Source organism: Oncorhynchus tshawytscha, unplaced genomic scaffold (assembly GCF_018296145.1).
Source record: "Oncorhynchus tshawytscha isolate Ot180627B unplaced genomic scaffold, Otsh_v2.0 Un_contig_10252_pilon_pilon, whole genome shotgun sequence".
Lineage (NCBI taxonomy): Eukaryota > Metazoa > Chordata > Actinopteri > Salmoniformes > Salmonidae > Oncorhynchus > Oncorhynchus tshawytscha.
In genome coordinates this window covers 37,858-55,086 of record NW_024608351.1, presented here as the reverse complement: position 1 = coordinate 55,086, position 17,229 = coordinate 37,858, and the positions used below count along the sequence as shown (strand labels likewise).

The window sequence follows — 17,229 nt, the reverse complement described above, 5'->3', positions numbered from 1 at the left end:
GAGAACTAAACTGGACAATACAGTTTTAGAACATTCTTATACAGTTGAAGTCGGAAGTTTACATACACCTTAGCCAAATACATTTAAACACATTTTTTCACAATTCCTGACATTTAATCCTCGTAAAAATTCCCTGTCTTACGTCAGTTAGGAACACCACTTTATTTTAAGAATGTTAAATGTCAGAATAATAGTAGAGAGAATGATTGATTTCAGCTTTTATTTCTTTCATCACATTCCCAATAGGTCAGAAGTTAACATACACTCAATTAGTATTTGGTAGCATTTCCTTTAACTTGTTTAAGGATATTTTAGCCTATAGTTTGTTAAATACAGGCGTTGATGGGAAATTGTATCACGCAATCCAGTCTCTTTACAAAAAACCTGCCACGTTCTGACCATAGTTCTTGTGTGTTTTCCTTGTTTTAGTGTTGGTCAGGACGTGAGCTGGGTGGGCATTCTATGTTGTGTGTCTAGTTTGTCTATTTCTATGTATGGCCTGATATGGTTCTCAATCAGAGGCAGGTATTAGTCATTGTCTCTGATTGGGAACCATATTTAGGTAGCCTGTTTTGTGTTGGGTTTTGTGGGTGGTTGTTTCCTGTCTTTGTGTTCTCTGCACCAGATAGGACTGTTTCGGTTTTGCCACGTTTATTGTTTTCTATTTTGTTCATGTTTAGTTTCTCTTATTAAAGAACCATGAACTTTAACCACGCTGCATTTTGGTCCTCCTCTCCTTCCCAGGAAGAATGCCGTTACAGTACCAATTGCTTGTGTGCGTGTTAATGAATATCGTACAGATAGGCGACGCCTTATCACCAACTTTGTTTGCTATGTTTATAAATTATTTGGCAAAAGAAGATTAATCATGAACCCAAAGTGAAAACTTTTTGTTTGGTTAAGGGTGAATGTGTGTGAGAGAGACATTAAGTATAACCTACCTAAAAGCAGGAGATCTGTATGTGCACGGGTAACATCAGGGATATTGCCTCCATGTATTGAAACAGGTAGGTATTGTGGTGAAACTGGAATGAGGAAAGATTATGTAACTATTGTGACCTCGAAGTAATAGAGAATGATACTCATTTCATCCTCTGTTGCCCTTTCTACCACATATGTATGCTCTTATTCCAGAAAGCACACCAGATATACACTGGAATTATGTGGCTGAGCCATGAGGAGAGACTGAAAGGTTTTTCTCCCCGTTGTGTATTTCCGTTTGCGGAATATTTAGATAAATCCTGGAATAAATGAAAACGGGATAGTTATAATTAAATGATAAAGATATTTCGTTTCTATGTGGTAAATGGTACATGTGTATATAGATTGTGTATAGGCTTGTCTCCCATATGAATCTTCTCTTGTGCCAGACTGGGTTCAAATTCCTTCTGTTTAATTTTTGTGGATTTATTTATCTGTATATGTTATGTATGTATGTTTGTATGTGTATATACAGTGTATATATATTTATGTTTGTGTATATGTATGTATGTATACTTTTTACTGCTCTAGCGATATAATTATTGTTTCGACAACCTTATTTATTATGTATTGATTTGTATCTGTAATGTTTTCCCTCTTTATGCTACGTGCAATGCAGAGAGCACTGGAAGTAGAATTATCACTGAATTACCGCACTGAATTACTGTAATATTTGTTTATGTGTCAATTATTCCAATAAGGGATGGCTTGCCAACTGGCGATTTGACACGAAAAATTGCTTTCATTCATACAGTACAGTTGCCGTATTTTAGTTTGATAATCCTGTTGTTGCACAAATTGTCCTACACAGCAGGCAATGCAAACTTGTAGTGTTTTCCGAGGTTTAAAAAGGCTTTTAAAGTTCGTAATTTCCTATTTCAATTTCAGACTTGATTGAAAAAAGTGTATCAACCCATTCAGTCCATTCATTATAAAACCCATAATAATTTACATTTCCTGTTGCTGTAGGATTATTTTCCTGCTGTGATAAAATGGGTCAAATGTTTCGATTTGTGCATTCATTTTAAGATTGCTAAGTGAGACAACCACATATCACAGTCAAATATGCAGAATATAAACATTCAATTACAGCTAAACAATGGATATATAGCATTTTACAAAAAAAACAAGCATTTTCATACACATCAAAAAATGTAAGATAACAAAAAGCAATAATTTATGATTACCTTTTTTTTGTGGAAATAGCGTTTTGGAAATAAACTGTTCATAAATTATTTAAAATGTGTGTCATCTCACCTCTTAGCTGTGGTGTCATGTTCCAATGAGAGACTCATTTTAGAGCACTGACCCCTAAACAGAGATCCAGCATGTTGGTTGTGGTTAACACAGTGACAACTAATTATTGAATGTCAAATGATCTCTACTATTTATTATATCTTGGAAATAAAACATTTACTATCAGACACATCCAAACAGTCTGATGATTTAATGCATCACATGTAGTTGTGACATCACTTCTCCATGTTAACTGTCAATAATAATAATAATAAGTCACAGTTTGTTAAGGTAGTTATAGACAGTGCAGCAACACAAGGTCATGTCTCACACTTATTTTTATTCATTAAAAGTAAGCTATTATCTATCAATCTGTTATTTTCTAAATGAATCTGAATAAAAAACGAGAGCATACAGGTTGCAGTGGTGGGTAGTATATGGGGCTTTGGTGACAAAACGGATGGCACTGTGATGGACTGCATCCAATTTGCTGAGTAGAGTGTTGGAGGCTATTTTGTAAATGACATCGCCGAAGTCAAGGATCGGTAGGAAAGTCGGTTTTACGAGGGTATGTTTGGCATCATGAGTGAAGGATGCTTTGTTGCAAAATAGGAAGCCGATTCTAGATTTTCATTTTGGATGCTTAATGTGAGTCTGGAAGGAGAGTTTAAAATCTAACCAGACACCTAGGTATTTGTAGATGTCCACATATTCTAAATCAGAACCATCGAGAGTAGTGATGTTGGACGGGCGGGCAGGTGCTGGTAGCGATCGGTTGAAGAGCATGCATTTAGTTTTACATGCATTTAAGAGCAGTTGGAGGCCACGGAAGGAGAGTTGTATGGCATTGAAGCTCGTCTGGAGGTTAATTAACACAGTATCCAAAGAAGGGCCAGAAGTATAAAGATTGGTATCGTCTGCATAGAGGTGGATCAGAGAATCACCAGCAGCAAGAGCGACATATTTGATTAATACAGAGAAAAGAGTCAACCCGAGAATTGAACCCTGTGGCACCCCCATAGAGACTGCCAGAGGTCCGGACAACAGGCCCTCCGATTTGACACACTGAACTCTATCTGAGAAGTAGTTGGTGAACCAGGAGAGGCAGTCATTTGAGAAACCAAGACTGTTGAGTCTACCAATAAGAATGTGGTGATTGACAGAGTCGAAAGCCTTGGCCAGGTCGATGAATACGGCTGCACAGTAATGTCACTTATCAATGGAGGTTATGATATCGTTTAGTACCTTGAGCGTGGCTGAGGTGCACCCATGACCAGCTCGGAAACCTGATTGCATAGCGGAGAAGGTACGGTGGGATTCGAAATGGTCGGTGATCTGTTTGTTAACTTGGCTTTGGAATACCTTAGATAGGCAGGGCAGGATAGATATAGGTCTGTAGCAGCTTTCCAATCTTTGGGGATTTCAGACGATACAAAAGAGAGGTTGAACAGGCTAGTAATAGGGGTTATAACAATTTCGGCTGATAATTTTAGAAAGAGAGGATCCAGATTGTCTCATCCTGCTGAGTTGTAGGGGTCCAGATTTTGCAGCTCTTTCAGAACATCAGCTGTCTGGATTTAGGTGAAGGAGAAATGGGGAAGGCTTGGGCAAGTTGCTGTGGGGTGTGCAAGGCTGTTGACCGGGGTAGGGGTGGCCAGGTGGAAAGCATCGCCAGCCGTAGAAAAATGCTTATTGAAATTCTCAATTGTCATGGATGTATCAGTGGTGACAGTGTTTCCTAGCCTCAGTGCAGTGGGCAGCTGGGAGGAGGTGTTCTTATTCTCCATGGACTTTACTGTGTCCCAGAGCTTTTTGGAGTTTGTGCTGCAGGATGCAAATATCTGTTTGAAAACGTTAGCCTTTGCTTTCCTAACTGCCTGTGTGTATTGGTCCCTAACTTCCCTGAAAAGTTGCATATTGCGGGGGGGGGCTATTCAATTCTAATTCAGTACGCCAGAGGATGTTTTTGTGCTGGTCAAGGGCAGTCAGGTCTGGAGTGAACCACGGGCTATATCTGTTCCTGGTTCTACATTTTTGAATGGGGCATGCTTATTTATGATTGTGAGGAAATCACTTTAAATAATAACTAGGCATCCTCTACTGACGGGATGAGGTCAATGTCCTTCCAGGATACCCGGGCCAGGTCGATTAGAAAGGCCTGCTCGCTGAAGTGTTTTAGGGAGCGTTTGACAATGATGAGGGGTGGTCGTTTGACCCTTTGCTATTAGACTCGAAATTGACATCCTGCTTCCATTGATCATCCTTGAGATGTTTCTACAACTTGATTGGAGTCCACCTGTGGTAAATTCAATTTATTGGACATGCTTTGGAAAGGCACACACCTGTCTATATAAGGTTCCACAGTTGACAGTGCAAGTCAGAGCAAAACCAGGCCATGAGGTCCAGACAACTTCTGTGGAGATGCAGCACTCCCCCAAGCAGGCCTTTATGGTAGAGTGGCCAGATGGAAGCAACTCCTCAGTAAAATGCACATGACAGCCCGCTTGGAGTTTGCCAAAAGGCACCTAAAGGATTCTCAGACCATGAGAAACAAGATGATCTGCTCTGATGAAACCAAGATTGAACTATTGGGCTGAATGCAAAGCGCACATCTGGAGGAAACCTGGCACCATCCGTATGGTGCAGCAAAAATGTCTAGAAATCCGTTTTTACTGCGTCATTATGCAGTATTGTGTGTATATTGATGAGGGGAAAAAACTATTTCATCCATTTTAGAATAACTTAACAACATGTGGAAAAAGTTAAGAGGTCTGAATACTTTCCGAATGCACTATATCAAACTAACTCGACTATTAAATATATCAGTTCTATGATAGTTCTGTAACAGTTCTATGATAGTTCTGTAACAGTTCTATGATAGTTCTGTAACAGTTCTATGATAGTTCTGTAATAGTTCTATGATAGTTCTGTAACAGTTCTATGATAGTTCTGTAATAGTTCTATGATAGTTCTGTAACAGTTCTATGATAGTTCTGTAACAGTTCTATGATAGTTCTGTAACAGTTCTATGATAGTTCTGTAATAGTTCTATGATAGTTCTGTAACAGTTCTATGATAGTTCTGTAACAGTTCTATGATAGTTCTGTAACAGTTCTATGATAGTTCTGTAACAGTTCTATGATAGTTCTGTAATAGTTCTATGATAGTTCTGTAACAGTTCTATGATAGTTCTGTAACAGTTCTATGATAGTTCTGTAACAGTTCTATGATAGTTCTGTAACAGTTCTATGATAGTTCTGTAACAGTTCTATGATAGTTCTGTAACAGTTCTATGATAGTTCTGTAACAGTTCTATGATAGTTCTGTAACAGTTCTATGATAGTTCTGTAATAGTTCTATGATAGTTCTGTAACAGTTCTATGATAGTTCTGTAACAGTTCTATGATAGTTCTGTAATAGTTCTATGATAGTTCTGTAACAGTTCTATGCCCGTCTTTCCTTCAAATATAATACATTTATCCAACTTCTAATATTGCAAATAAATGTGTGCCACAGTTTCAACAACCGTATTGTAACTGCATCGGCTACAAACATACTTTTAATTTCAAATCATGAAATCACAGAACTTCTGATGATCACTGGTGCTGCCACCTGTTTACTTGCAGAGGAAGTAGCCTGTTATATGGAACTCATTAAACCAGCCTGAACAACAGTGCATAAAATATGTCAAATGGTTAAACAAGAAGGGTCAAAAGAGAATCCTGTCCTCCTGATATAGCCACGTACATTAAAAGTATTCCTTCCCAGTGCTGTGGCCCTCACCAACAGGCCATCTGGCCCTCACCAATAGGCCATCTGGCCCTCACCAACAGGCCATCTGGCCCTCACCAACAGGCCATCTGGCCCTCACCAACAGGCCATCTGGCCCTCACCAACAGGCCATCTGGCCCTCACCAACAGGCCATCTGGCCCTCACCAACAGGCCATCTGGCCCTCACCAATAGGCCATCTGGCCCTCACCAATAGGCCATCTGGCCCTCACCAACAGGCCATCTGGCCCTCACCAACAGGCCATCTGGCCCTCACCAACAGGCCATCTGGCCCTCACCAACAGGCCATCTGGCCCTCACCAACAGGCCATCTGGCCCTCACCAACAGGCCATCTGGCCCTCACCAACAGGCCATCTGGCCCTCACCAACAGGCCATCTGGCCCTCACCAACAGGCCATCTGGCCCTCACCAACAGGCCATCTGGCCCTCACCAACAGGCCATCTGGCCCTCACCAACAGGCCATCTGGCCCTCACCAACAGGCCATCTGGCCCTCACCAACAGGCCATCTGGCCCTCACCAACAGGCCATCTGGCCCTCACCAATAGGCCATCTGGCCCTCACCAACAGGCCATCTGGCCCTCACCAACAGGCCATCTGGCCCATAGAGACTAAAGGACTATACACTCTAAGCTACACCCCACATCAAGCCATCTCTGATCTGTACACTAGATAACTGCACTATACTTCATTTGCACTCTGTTCATCTATCTTAGATATATTTATACTGATACTGTAAATGTGTACATCCATTGTATATCAACTGTATACCCACTGTACTGTATATTTGTATAGTCAATGTATATCAACTGTATACTCACTGTGCTGTATATGTGTATATCCACTGCTCATTCTCTTATAGCTCTATGCTCACTCTACCTAGTTGTGTATAAGGTTGTACCTAAACTTTGTGTAAACTCCTCTGTCTGTCTCTAAATGATGTCTATCACTAGCAGCACCATGTTACCAAGTAATATTCTTAGTACAGATGTAGGATCTTAATTTGTCAAGTGATTGAGATATGTTCCGTTCTGCTGAGAGAGCACCTTCCTGATGACTAGCACTCTGTATATTCTTATGGATGTGGCCTGAGCTGGATTGTGAAGCTAACTGAAGCTGGCTAGCTTCAGAAAACCAGTACATCTAGCTTGCATGATAGTTTCGTTATCAGGCAGACATCAACAGCCGAGTCGTAGGCTACTACCTGGGTCGTATTCATTAGTTCACACCACAGCCAAGAGTTTTAAAATGTTAAATAAACAGTTTATTCCAAATGCTGTACAACGTGACCTAAACAGTCTCCGTTGTCAAATGTTTTGCTATGGTGGACACTATTGAACACACACCACATGTTTTGAGGAAGTGTAAGTTGTTCTTAGTCAACTATATAAATAAACATTACAATATCATCAACTATATGAATACACATAACAATATCATCAACTATATGAATATACATAACAATATCATCAACTATATGAATATACATAACAATATCATCAACTATATGAATATACATAACAATATCATCAACTATATGAATATACATAACAATATCATCAACTATATGAATACACATAACAATATCATCAACTATATGAATACACATAACAACTATCATCAACTATATGAATACACATAACAATATCATCAACTATATGAATACACATAACAATTGTCATCTTACCTTTTATCTCTCTCAACAGAAGCAGAGTCTGGAATGATCATTTGGTCGTCGAAAGTTCCTTTCATTTGCTTTACTCATTTACATATCAGGTTCTGCCTGTTCTCTCTCCCACTCCCTCTCTCTTTATAGTGCTCCTTGGCATATATTCTACAAGTGTCTAGAACTCTATTCGAAGGATGTGACATTCTTCCACAAGAAATTCCACCATTTGGTGTTTTGTTGATGGCGCTTCTCCAGAATCTTCCATAAGTGTTGAATTGGGTTGAGACCTGATGACTGAAACAGCCATCGCATATTGCGAAACATCAGCAAGTTGAGCAATCTTCATCACTGAAGCTCCTGCCAAACTTGTCCCAACAATCACCAATCGTTAAGCTCTTCTCGAGCAGGGTTGCAGTCTCTCAAAGTAGCAGCTCCTCTCTCTCCAGGGGTAGCAGCTCCTCTCTCCCCAGGGGTTGCAGCTCCACTCTCCCCATGGGGGTAGCAGCTCCTCTCTCCCCAGGGGTTGCAGCTCCTCTCTCCCCATGGGGGTAGTAGCTCCTCTCTCCCCAGAGGTAGCAACTCCTCTCTCCCCAGAGGTAGCAACTCCTCTCTCCCCAGAGGTAGCAACTCCTCTCTCCCCAGGGGTAGCAGCTCCTCTCTCCTCAGAGGTAGCAACTCCTGTCTCCCCAGAGGTAGCAACTCCTCTCTCTCCAGGGATAGTAGCTCCTCTCTCTCCAGGGATAGCAACTCCTCTCTCCCCAGGGGTAGCAGCTCCTCTCTCCCCAGGGATAGCAACTCCTCTCTCTCCAGGGATAGCAGCTCCTCTCTCTCCAGGGATAGCAACTCCTCTCTCCCCAGGGATAGCAACTCCTCTCTCCCCAGAGGTAGCAACTCCTCTCTCCCCAGAGGTAGCAACTCCTCTCTCCCCAGGGGTAGCAACTCCTCTCTCCTCCAGGGGTAGCAGCTCCTCTCTCCCCAGGGGTTGCAGCTCCTCTCTCCCCAGAGGTAGCAACTCCTCTCTCCCCAGGGGTAGCAGCTCCTCTCTCCCCAGAGGTAGCAACTCCTGTCTCCCCAGAGGTAGCAACTCCTCTCTCTCCAGGGATAGCAGCTCCTCTCTCCCCAGAGGTAGCAGCTCCTCTCTCCCCAGAGGTAGCAGCTCCTCTCTCCCCAGAGGTAGCAACTCCTCTCTCTCCAGGGATAGCAGCTCCTCTCTCCCCAGAGGTAGCAGCTCCTCTCTCCCCAGAGGTAGCAGCTCCTCTTTCCCCAGAGGTAGCAGCTCCTCTCTCTCCAGGGATAGCAGCTCCTCTCTCCTCAGGGGTAGCAGCTCCTCTCTATCCAGAGGTTGCAGTAGCAGTAGTGGTAGTCGGTGGTGATGGTTGTAGCGGTGGCTGGAGTGTGGCCTGTCCCCGGGCATTTCTAGGATTTGAAGACATTGTGGGCTTAGGCCGAAGCCAGTAGGGGGTTCTGGGGCATTCCCTCCCCCCCGAAAAAAAAACTATTTTAACAGCTAGATGCATGAATTTGGTGGACTTTGAGAATAACATTTAGAGGTTAAGAATTTGTTCTTAACTGACTTGCCTAGTTAAATAATGGTTCAATATAAAAAAAAATGGAACATTGAGAGATTAGTTATTTTTCATGTAACTTGCACCCTTCCCACCTGCCACAGCAGACCCTGTCAGTACTCAATTCTAGTTGCTACTGTGGGTCTCTCTACTCTGCAACACTCTCTATTCTGGAACACTCTCTACTCTGGAACACTCTCTACTCTGGAACACTCTCTACTCTGGAACACTCTCTACTCTGGAACACTCTCTACTCTGGAACACTCTCTACTCTGGAACACTCTCTACTCTGGAACACTCTCTACTCTGGAACACTCTCTACTCTGGAACACTCTCTACTCTGGAACACTCTCTACTCTGGAACACTCTCTACTCTGGAACACTCTCTACTCTGGAACACTCTCTACTCTGGAACACTCTCTACTAACACACTGGAACACTCTCTACTCTGGAACACTCTCTACTCTGGAACACTCTCTACTCTGGAACACTCTCTACTCTGCAACACTCTCTACTCTGGAACACTCTCTACTCTGGAACACTCTACTCTGGAACACTCTCTACTCTGCAACACTCTCTACTCTGGAACACTCTCTACTCTGGAACACTCTCTACTCTGCAACACTCTCTACTCTGCAACACTCTCTACTCTGGAACACTCTCTACTCTGGAACACTCTCTACTCTGGAACACTCTCTACTCTGGAACACTCTCTACTCTGGAACACACTACTCTGGAACACTCTCTACTATGGAACACTCTCTACTCTGGAACACTCTCTACTATGGAACACTCTCTACTCTGGAACACTCTCTACTCTGGAACACTCTCTACTCTGCAACACTCTCTACTCTGGAACACTCTCTACTCTGGAACACTCTCTACTCTGGAACACTCTCTACTCTGGAACACATACATCTACAATGTATTGCCAAAAAACCACTCAAGAACTTTAAACATAGACTCTGATCTATCCAATGAGCCAAACTGATTAAAGAATCCAACAGTACCCAAACACGTCTCTCTCTCTCTCTCTCTCTCTCTCTCACACACACACACACACACACACACACACACACACACACACACACACACACACACACACACACACACACACACACACACACACACACACACACACACACACACACACACACACACACACACCACACACTGCAGTAATTTGAATCCATAGACCAGCTTTAAGTGATAGTCTACTGTTTGCTCTCTCTGCCTCTCCATCACTTTCTCTGTGCCGTCTGTTGCTGTCTCTTATCTGCCCTCTTCTGTTGCTGTCTCTTATCTGCCCTCTTCTGTTGCTGTCTCTTATCTGCCCTCTTCTGTTGCTGTCTCTTATCTGCCCTCTTCTGTTGCTGTCTCTTATCTGCCCTCTTCTGTTGCTGTCTCTTATCTGCCTTCTTCTGTTGCTGTCTCTTATCTGCCCTCTTCTGAAGCTGTCTCTTATCTGCCCTCTTCTGTTGCTGTCTCTTATCTGCCCTCTTCTGTTGCTGTCTCTTATCTGCCCTCTTCTGTTGCTGTCTCTTATCTGCCCTCTTCTGTTGCTGTCTCTTATCTGCCCTCTTCTGATGCTGTCTCTTATCTGCCCTCTTCTGTTGCTGTCTCTTATCTGCCCTCTTCTGTTGCTGTCTCTTATCTGCCCTCTTCTGTTGCTGTCTCTTATCTGCCCTCTTCTGTTGCTGTCTCTTATCTGCCCTCTTCTGTTGCTGTCTCTTATCTGCCCTCTTCTGTTGTTGTCTCTTATCTGCCCTCTTCTGATGCTGTCTCTTATCTGCCCTCTTCTGAAGCTGTCTCTGTGTCTTGTCTGGTGTCTCTCTTTAGTTTTGCAATCAACATTTGGAGCTATTGGAATTGTAACATATTGTCCCATGTACATTGTGTATTTTACCTAAGTAGCCCCATAGGGATATCCAAAGTCAACCCAAATTTACCACAAGCATTACATTATTATTATCGGGTCGCGTGCAGCTGTATTCTGAATGTATTATGTATTGTGTGCTGCCAGCTGTGGGCATTTGTGCATCTTTCAATTACGTTGTGATGCAGTCAAAAGTCTCACAAAACTCAAGTTTTTGACGAGACCGACTTTATGACCAAAGTTATCCTATTTACACTTTCGAGTCAATTTTGATGGTAGCATAAATGTTTCTGACTCATACTGATGCCACATAGGCTGTTTTATAAATGAGAAGTTGGTTTTGAGTGGAAATGGTTGCTCTTTAAAGTGACTGTATACTGACACGACCAGGGTAACACAACTGGAAATAAAAATGTAAGTGTCCACATAACAGAGCAACACAACTCCAAACATGACAGATCAGAAGCGACATAGCCCCCAGGGTATATGAATATAAAGAGACATAGCCCCCAGGGTATATATATATAGAGACATGACAGATCAGAAGCTACATAGCCCCCAGGGTATATGAATATATAGAGACATGACAGATCAGAGGCGACATAGCCCCCAGGGTATATGAATATAAAGAGACATGACAGATCAGAAGCTACATAGCCCCCAGGGTATATGTATATAGAGACATGACAGATCAGAAGCTACATAGCCCCCAGGGTATATGAATATATAGAGACATGACAGATCAGAGGCGACATAGCCCCCAGGGTATATGAATATATAGAGACATGACAGATCAGAGGCGACATAGCCCCCAGGGTATATGAATATAAAGAGACATGACAGATCAGAAGCTACATAGCCCCCAGGGTATATGAATATAAAGAGACATGACAGATCAGAAGCGACATAGCCCCCAGGGTATATGAATATATAGAGACATGACAGATCAGAAGCGACATAGCCCCCAGGGTATATGAATATACAGAGACATGACAGATCAGAAGCTACATAGCCCCCAGGGTATATGAATATATAGAGACATGACAGATCAGAAGCGACATAGCCCCCAGGGTATATGAATATATAGAGACATGACAGATCAGAAGCGACATAGCCCCCAGGGTATATGAATATAAAGAGACATGACAGATCAGAAGCGACATAGCCCCCAGGGTATATGAATATAAAGAGACATGAGCCAAAACAATGGACTTGTCGAATGGAAAATGTTATAAGATCTCTATGATTCATTTAATTTTGTCAGTTCTACCAGCTAATGTGAGATTTTTAGATTACATTGAGGACACATAATTTAAGGGTCTATGTATTTTCAATGTCTTGTTCACCTATAATCTACTATTTAACTGGGCTAACTGAAATAGCATTCCTCGGACATGTTTTAAAATAGTCTCAGACTAGATTGAAAAAGTCTGATTTCCAGAAGGACGATTAGTCTAGATCTAAGTGAAGTCTTAAACTATACCTGGTCAGAAGTAGCTTTAACTTCATAATAATAATAATGGATGTTAGCCCCAAGGTTGACCTTGGCAATGGAGGTAAATGGGTTATCTGGACTATTTCAATGATGATCAAAGAGCACCTCCAATGCCAGTCAGAAGGGCGGTTATAGACAGAATCATCCACTTAATGAGTTTGATTCATTCAGTTTTCGAGACCGTTTCTGTATGTACAAAGAAAATGCAGCTGACATGATTTGTTTGCTTGAGCCAAGGCTTTCTCCTGACTCTCTTAGGGGACGGCCCATCCCTCCTTTCCTACAAGTATTGATCACCTTGAGGTTTTTGCCATCTGGAACTTTCTATCGTGAAACAGGAGATTTGTGTAGTGTAAGTGAACCGACTGTATAGGCCACAAGTCTGTAATGCTATATGTCAACTGAAACACAATTACATCAAGTTCCCTGATGCTGCTGCCCAAGACAACTACCAGGTAGAGTTCTATGAATATGGGATCTTCCCTGGAGTCATTGACTATATAGATTGATGTCATATTCCCAGTAAGTGTCCCTCTACAGCAGAGCACAGAAATCATAAAAACTGGTTCTCAATAAACGTACACTTCCAATTTGCAGTTCTCCAACATTGTTGCACGTTTGAAAGGTGCAACTCATGACTCAAGGATTTTCCAAAACTCCTCTTTGTATGCGCAGCTTGAAGGAGGACAACATAGTAGAATCATACTTGGTGACAGTGGCTATGCACAGACTAACTTCTTGTTCACCCCATATCTTCACGCAATAGGACCTGAGCAACAACGGTACAACCAAGTTCATATCTACACCAGAGGTGTAGTGGAGCGCTTGTTTGGTGTATGAAATAATCGTTTCCAGTGTCTCAGAAACACATTGTGCTTTCAACCAAAAAGATGCTGCATTGTCATAATCGTAATATCAGTGCTTCACAATGACCTCAAACAGCATGGCTGATCCACAATGACCTCAAACAGCATGGCTGATCCACAATGACCTCAAACAGCATGGCTGATCCACAATGACCTCAAACAGCATGGCTGATCCACAATGACCTCAAACAGCATGGCTGATCCACAATGACCTCAAACAGCATGGCTGATCCACAATGACCTCAAACAGCATGGCTGATCCACAATGACCTCAAACAGCATGGCTGATCCACAATGACCTCAAACAGCATGGCTGATCCAGCATGGCTGATCCACAATGACCTCAAACAGCATGGCTGATCCACCTCAAACAGCATGACCTCAAACAGCATGGCTGAGATCCAAATGACCTCAAACAGCCCAGATCCATGCATGCTGAGATCCATGACCTCAAACAGCATGGCTGCCCAGATCCATGACCTCAAACAGCATGGCTGCCCAGATCCATGACCTCAAACAGCATGGCTGCCCAGATCCATGACCTCAAACAGCATGGCTGCCCAGATCCATGACCTCAAACAGCATGGCTGCCCCAGATCCATGACCTCAAACAGCATCCAGATGACCTCAAACAGCATGGCTGAGATCCAAACAGCATGACCTCAAACAGCATGGCTGCCCAGATCCATGACCTCAAACAGCATGGCTGCCCAGATCCATATGACCTCAAACAGCATGGCTGCCCAGATCCATGACCTCAAACAGCATGGCTGCCCAGATCCACAGCATGGCTGCCCACCTGACCTCAAACAGCTGCTGTCCGCCTCTGGCAGTCCATGATGCCATTCAATTCTTGGCTGCCGACTCTCTTCTCTGTATAATCAATCTGACCTCTGGCAGTCAGTCTCTGATCCACCTCTACGCAGACGACACCATTCTGTATACTTCCGGCCCTTCTTTGGACACTGTGTTAACAACCCTCCAGGCAAGCTTCAATGCCATTCAACTCTCCTTCCGTGGCCTCCAATTGCTCTTAAATACAAGTAAAACTAAATGCATGCTCTTCAACCGATCGCTACCTGCACCTAACCGCCTGCCCACATCACTACTCTGGACGGCTCTGACTTAGAATACGTGGACAACTACAAATACTTAGGTGTCTGGTTAGACTGTAAACTCTCCTTCCAGACCCATATCAAACATCTCCAATCCAAAGTTAAATCTAGAATTGGCTTCCTATTTCGCAACAAAGCATCTTTCACTCATGCTGCCAAACATACCCTTGTAAAACTGACCATCCTACCAATCCTCAACTTTGGCGATGTCATTTACAAAATAGCCTCAATACCCTACTCAACAAATTGGATGCAGTCTATCACAGTGCAATCCGTTTTGTCACCAAAGCCCCATATACTACCCACCATTGGCCTGTACGCCCGTTGGCTGGCCCTCGCTTCATACTCTCAAACCCACTGGCTCCATGTCATCTACAAGACCCTGCTAGGTAAAGTCCCCCCTTATCTCAGCTCGCTGGTCACCATAGCATCTCCCACCTGTAGCACACGCTCCAGCAGGTATATCTCTCTAGTCACCCCCAAAACCAATTCTTTCTTTGGCCGCCTCTCCTTCCAGTTCTCTGCTGCCAATGAAAGCACCAACTGTCAGAGCAGCTCACAGATTACTGCACCTGTACATAGCCCACCTATAATTTAGCCCAAACAACTACCTCTTTCCCAACTGTATTTAATTTTAATTAATTAATTTATTTTGCTCCTTTGCACCCCATTATTTTTATTTCTACTTTGCACATTCTTCCATTGCAAAACTACCATTCCAGTGTTTTACTTGCTATATTGTATTTACTTTGCCACCATGGCCTTTTTTTCCTTTACCTCCCTTCTCACCTCATTTGCTCACATTGTATATAGACTTGTTTATACTGTATTATTGACTGTATGTTTATTTTACTCCATGTGTAACTCTGTGTCGTTGTATCTGTCGAACTGCTTTGCTTTATCTTGGCCAGGTCGCAATTGTAAATGAGAACTTGTTCTCAACTTGCCTACCTGGTTAAATAAAGGTAAAATAAATAAATTAAATTAAATCTATGACCTCAAACAGCATGGCTGCCCAGATCCATGACCTCAAACAGCATGGCTGCCCAGATCCATGACCTCAAACAGCATGGCTGCCCAGATCCATGACCTCAAACAGCATGGCTGCCCAGATCCATGACCTCAAACAGCATGGCTGCCCAGATCCATGACCTCAAACAGCATGGCTGCCCAGATCCATGACCTCAGACAGCATGGCTGCCCAGATCCATGACCTCAAACAGCATGGCTGCCCAGATCCATGACCTCAGACAGCATGGCTGCCCAGATCCTCACATTAGAGATGAGGATGACCCCAATGTTCTCATGGTTGAGGCAGACAATGACAGAAATGGACTAGCCTGCAGAGATGCTTTTGCTATGCAACACTTCTCACAACAGAGATCTCAAATGATTGAAGAAAGCAATAGCCATGGATTGGTAACAAAAAGCTTTTTAATTCACAAATGGAAATATTGGGACCCCGAAACTGGTGCTGGTTTGAGAAGAACATTGGTACTGCTACTGCTTCATGTTCCTCTCCTCCTCCTTCATAGACAACTCAACATGAAGGATTCACATCTTCATATCATGCTATTCTTTTAAATACATTAGTTTGTGCTCATGAAATTCCATGGCCAGTTTGTCCTGCATGCTCAGCCTCTTTGTCTTTGTCCTCGGGCCCAGGTTAGTGACACAATCTTTCCTCCTGGCTGCTGCAGACCTTGATCCTGTCTTGTCCCCTCAAACCTACGGTGATCATCTGCCTCTTGAAAAGGATTCCACGGCTGCATTAGAGAACGTTATTCATTATTATTTCTTCCAGAGTTGTAGCCTGTTGATAGCCAGCTACCCCTGGAAGGTATCCCCGACGATCGCCATTTGGACAGTTCAGATGGGGGACTGTTCCAATCCTTCATTTGGTAGGACACATCCATTCAACCTGTGCCATCCCCGGACTGCAGAGAACGTATAATAATGATGTAATGAACTCAGCTGCTGAAGAAATAATGCAGAACTGTCCAAATGGTCACCTTCCAGGTGTAGCTAATCCTGGCATGGGGTTGTTCAATGACAGACATTTATTTGTTTAAAATCTAATACTTGATGGTTTCATTTCAGAGAGACATATAATCATACTTTTTGAGAAGCTCAGTTCTGGTGACAAAACGGCCCCAAAAAATGATGCTGACCACATCTAAAAAACTATTTCCACCTCCAGAAATGAGCCCAATAAGATATCGGTAAAATTACAATAAAATTATTTTAATATATTTTACCATATGACCACTGATCTGACCCATGACCCCTAAAATAACGATACTGTCTTTGTATGCCCTTAAACAACTATATGGGTAATGCAAAAGCAAAGTGCAGTATTTAAAAATCTAAATGTTTTGATCAATCGTTCTTGTTGTTTTTCTGTTTGATGGAAACAGTTTGAGTTCAAACTATATATAGTATAACTGTATATACTGATGTTATGTAGTTTTGTTTTCATGTTTTGAATGTTGTATTGTAGTTACCCTCAAGCTTTATTTATCCATAAGGTATGAACTAATTCAACACGGAGAATGTTTATACTTCAGATATATTTTGACGTTGTCTTCCCATCAACTCTGTCATTTTCTTTATATTAGCTAACTTTTACACATTT

General features: G+C 42.6%; 1 long non-coding RNA gene across 1 annotated transcript; it reads right to left on the bottom strand.

The window, feature by feature from the left end:
• Positions 1 to 654: 654 nt before the first annotated feature.
• LOC121843471 lies at positions 655 to 8,062 on the bottom strand. Its single transcript, XR_006081582.1, has 3 exons — positions 7,696 to 8,062; positions 2,239 to 2,292; positions 655 to 1,025 (listed from the first exon to the last, which is right to left on the bottom strand). It is a non-coding gene; the product is annotated as an uncharacterized LOC121843471 (long non-coding RNA).
• Positions 8,063 to 17,229: the final 9,167 nt, after the last annotated feature.